The sequence below is a fragment of the Gracilinanus agilis genome, unplaced genomic scaffold (assembly GCF_016433145.1).
Source record: "Gracilinanus agilis isolate LMUSP501 unplaced genomic scaffold, AgileGrace unplaced_scaffold142, whole genome shotgun sequence".
Classification (NCBI taxonomy): domain Eukaryota; kingdom Metazoa; phylum Chordata; class Mammalia; order Didelphimorphia; family Didelphidae; genus Gracilinanus; species Gracilinanus agilis.
Window position 1 is genome coordinate 4,570 of NW_025344920.1, and position 5,019 is coordinate 9,588.

A 5,019-nucleotide genomic window follows, 5' to 3' on the forward strand; every position below is an offset into this window, starting at 1 on the left:
ACATAAGAGCAGAAACAGCCTATATCCTCAGGGAACTCAGGTTCTAAAGAAGAACACAACTGGGCACATACCAGATATACCCAAGTGGAGATGGAGGTGATTTTAGAGTGAAGGCATTAGTAGTAAGCATGTATGGAGAGGGAGAACCACAAAGATGGAAAGACAGAAGAACCTTGATAAGCTTCTTGCAGAAGGTAGAATTTCAGCCTTCTTCCTTCCTCCAGCTGGAGTTTTTTCAAACCCAATTTTTTGCCCACAAATCCCCCACTCACCAGCCTGGTCTATACCTACCTCATCCTGGCTCTTTCCCTTTTGGAAAACACTAAGAAAAATGTCCTTATATCTATTTTTACTAAAGCTCTGCTTGGAACAGACTCTGAACTCAGATTGCTCTTAGCCCTAATAATCAGGAAGTCAATATTTAAAAGAAGAATGGAAATCAGTGGGAGAAAGCCCTTGAACTGAAGGGACACACCAGACACATCACAGGTATTGACTGTATTCTCAACAGCTATCGAATTGTAATTTATGGTACAGATCATAATACTTGTGTCTGGAGTCAAAAAGATGACATCTGGAAATCAACCCTTGGTGAGCCTGAAGATTAATTGTATAGTCACGTTTGTGAAATGGTGTCATCTGGAGAATAAGTTTATTAAAGGTAGCAGAGTCAGCTGGTTTCTGTGCGCTGCTTTGAGTCTAGTGGCAAACACTAAAAAAAAGCCAATTCATTCTACTTCCTTAGTTTGAACTGACACCCCAACAATGTCTTTCTGGCTGCTGGATCTTGTTATTTCAAGGGCAGAGTTTTTTTCTGCCTGTATTAAAGAAGTTGATGAAAAGTCAGCCAGTGCTCCTTGGGGGAATCAAGTTGCCTTTTAGCCAAATGATATCAGAGTTTGGTAGTACTGGAAGTGGTGGTTGGAGCCACAGTTTTTCGGCCATTGGAATGATCATGGCTCACTTGGGTCAGCCATGATAGTGTTCTATCGGTTGCTGATGTCTTCAAAAACATGATGGTTTCAAAGCTGAAAAGAGAACTCCTCCCACTCTTTTGTTTCTGAAAATAGCATGGTGGTGTTGGCCATGACTGCTGCCCAATCCTGCTTAATTACAACACTTGTGGCTCCAAATTAGGCATTTCAGAACAGAGTATCAAAACAGAGAGCAACATCTTTGCCATGAAACACTACTGCAACATGAACAAGAGGGCCACAACTGAGGTTCACAACACTGCTACACACTATAGCAATATAGTATCACTCAAGTATCTGTTTCTGAAATGGACAAACAAGATTGCCACCAATTTCGCACCATTGGCATTGATGGAGCAATAAGAATTTGGAATTTCAACACTTTAGAGTCTTTCTTCAGTGCAAGAGATCATGCAAAGCTGCATTTCCATTCTCTGGCATGGAAGACACTTGACAACATGCAGCTCCAGTATTTGCATGAAGGTGGGAAAGACTTTACCACAAGTCAACATCGAGAAAATATTCCTTAGGAACAGCAAGGTGGTTCTGTGGATAGAGCACCAGACCTAGAGATGGTAGGTTTTGTGTTCAAATTTGACACTTCCTAGTTGTGTGACCCCAGTCACTTAACTCCAAGACTTAACGACAAGACACTTAACTCTAAGAAAGAAGAGTGGTAAGGGCTAGGCAATTCTAGGACAGAAGGAAGGGGCTGTTTGTTTGTTTGTTTTTTAATAAGGAAATAAAGTACCCCTTGTAGATGAAAAAACTCCCACAATTAGTGAATGTATTGGTTTTTAAAAAATCAGCAATGATGTCTTTTGAACCGGCTAATTTATTCTATAATTGACCAAAGTGGCTCTTTAAGTAGTTTGTTATGGGAAGTTCTCACACAAAATTAAGGCTGGATTTTATGTAAATTGCCTGCTAGAAAAAAATTTTAATACAGGAAAAAGTCTGAATGCAGATTGAAATACACCATTCCTTACTTTATTTCCTACATGAATTTTTCATTAGTGTAAGTGATTTGTGTCTTCTTTTACAACACGATGAACAAGAAAATATACTTTATATGATAATTTATGTATAACATATATTATCTACCTTCTTGGGAAGGGGTAAAGGGTGGAAGGAAAGAGAGAAAAATGAATGAAACAATTTTGGACATACTTAATGTGAGAAATTGTTTCTCTTGGATAAGTATATTTATTATCATTTATTACATATTTATAACAAATCATGTGTATTACAGCACTGCATATATTATAGTTATATAATATATTGCATATTATATATTTAAAATAAATTATAACTAGAAAAAGGAAAAAAGAGCTTTCCAACCATATATATATACATATATATATACACACAACTCCGCCAAGGACGGTCCCAAGCCCGGCTGAAAAAGGAGGAGGGTTGGGCGCGAGGCTAGCAACCTCACCCCGTAAAAATCTCACTTGCTAAAGAAACTGCAACCTCATTAAACCACCAAAACCAATGATCGCCTAGTCTGGAAGATTGCTCTCCAACAGAGTCCATGATGCGTGCTGGCAGAAGCCAACAAACTCCAGGTCTTTGTTGACGGGTGCCTGCGTCACATCTTGGACATTGGATGGCAGACCTGGCGGAGATATGCCGAGAACAAGACAGGGACCGTCGGAGTGACATGGGCCCAGTTGGGGGAAGTTGCCCAGAACAGAGTCCGTTGGCGTGAGATGGTTGCGGCCCTATGCTCTTCTGGGAGTCAATAGGAATAATAAAAAATAAATAATAAAATATACACACATAATTTAAATATTACACAAAATAAATAAAAAATATAATGCCTCACAAACTAAAATACAGGAAAAAAAGGCGAGAATTTAGCTAAATCTTGAAGGAAGCCAAGATAGCTAGCAGGTGGAGGTAAGGAGTAAATTTATGAATGAGGTAGTTAAAGTAGATTAAAGATTGGCTAGAGAGCATGCCAAACGCAATATGGTGACCGAGACAGAATTAAGAACTCATTGTCTTTGGAATCTCTGACTTTTGCTGAGAAACTGGCTTGTAGAAATTGGACAGGCAGCTTGTAAAACAGAAAGCAGCTTTCTAGCTCAAGCTGTTGGGGCTCATTTTAAACTTAATTTCTTCCACTCAGTTCTACTTTTAAGAGGATGAATAGAACCGGCAGAGAGGGGGATAAAGGCCCAAAACACATAGAGTACATAGCCTATGAGGATCTTTATAAAGCAAATTTACTCATAGACAATGTGTTGTACAAAGACTGACCTTTACAGGGACCCTCAAAGACATATATATTGCCATGTATTGACCAAATCCTAAGACCACATGCCAAAGAGATGCTGCTGTTATTCAAGCATTTTTAAAAAAAGTCAGTTGTGTCTGATTCTTTATAACCCCATTTAGAGTTTTCTTGGCAAGGATTCTACAGTGGTTTGCCATTTCATTCTCTAGTTCATTTTACAGATGAAGAAACTGAGGAAAACAGGGTTATGACTTGCTCAAATAAGTCAAGCTAATAACTGTCTGAAGTCAGATTTGAAGTCAGGAAATTGAGTCTTCCCTACTTCAGGCACAGCACTCTATCCACTGTGCCACCTAGCTGCACCACTATGGAGATGTACTATAGCTTATGAAGTCAAAGCTGGTTTCTAACATCCTATCAACCCCTTATAGTATCAAAAAATGTGGGTAACCCTACTATCTACTTATGGGTGTGCTGTAAATACCAGAAGTATTTGTCTGAACTTAAGAGGTATAAAAATGTCAGGCCATAAGTAATAGTTGCATTTTGGGGTTAAGCCCCCCCCCAAAATGTGACTTTCAAAGTCCCCCCAAAAATGTGACTTTCATCAAGATAGAAACTTAATATAAGTATGTGGAGAGACAGTCTTGAAGCCTGGAAGCCTTGTATTCAAATCTTGACTCTGGCACATGTTGGCTGTGTGATCCTGTACACATCCCTTAACCTCTTGCTGTTTTAGGCAATTCTCTAAGACTACATTGCCCAGTATAGTAAGGAAATTAGGAAATTAGTAATATATTGATACGGTTTGATAAGATAAGGAATTTTGGAGGGTTGTCCCAGAGACTGAAGAGTAGATGAGGCAAGAAGGAACTATATACATGAGCTTAGGATTGAGCTTTGAAGGGGTAGAGCAGACAAAGTTCTATGTGAGCAGTTGATCTCTAATTTCTGAAGAGACGGACCAACTCAGCTTTGTCTCTCCGGATTAGCTCTGCTGTGATAGGAAAGGAAGAGAACTCAGAAACCATCTTGAGGCTTTTCCATTTTCCTCACTGTGGAAACTCATTGTGAAGAAGAAATTGTCAGATCTGCTGATTTGGGAACTGTTGTGAAAGGAGAAAGACCAAAGACCCTGCTTGCCTGGGCTCTGAGTGCCATCTCAGAGACACACTCTGGTCAGTTAGCTTTTGAGACATTTTGGCTAACTGATTTGTCTACTTGGAGACACTCTTAACATAAGTTACTTTTAATTAAGGATTATAGATAGTTTTAGTCAGATAGTGTTGTTTATGGGTTTTTAATCAGTGATAAAGAGTGTGAGAGTAGCTTGAGTGAATTCTCAAGATGAAGAAATAATTCACCGTGAGGTGAAAGAGGTTGGGTGGAGAAATTAGTTTTCCCAATAGTTAAAGCCTCCTGCTATTACTAATCTTTATAATATAATATAAATAAATAGAATATATATATGATATAAATAAATAATAAATAAATATAGATATCCAAGTAGTTTGTGTACTGGCTCAGTGAAGGGAAATCACTCTTGGCTTTCCTTCAAGGAGGAGAGCTGAAAATATACCTTGTGCTCAACCAGCAAAGTATACACCACAGTATCTTCCTTAATAACATCCTTTTATACCTCAATACTACACCAGAAGGTTCCAATTTGCATTGGTAGAGAAAGTTTTTTCACCCAGGAATTCCTGTAGCAACAAAATCACTGGTCCAATCCTTATCTCTTTCCTTTTCCTTCCTCTTTCTCTCTCTCTCTCTCTCTCTCTCTCTCTCTCTCTCTCTCTC

General features: G+C 38.8%; 1 pseudogene; it reads left to right on the forward strand.

The window, feature by feature from the left end:
* Positions 1-322: 322 nt before the first annotated feature.
* Positions 323-1,504, forward strand: LOC123254078 (annotated as a pseudogene).
* Positions 1,505-5,019: the final 3,515 nt, after the last annotated feature.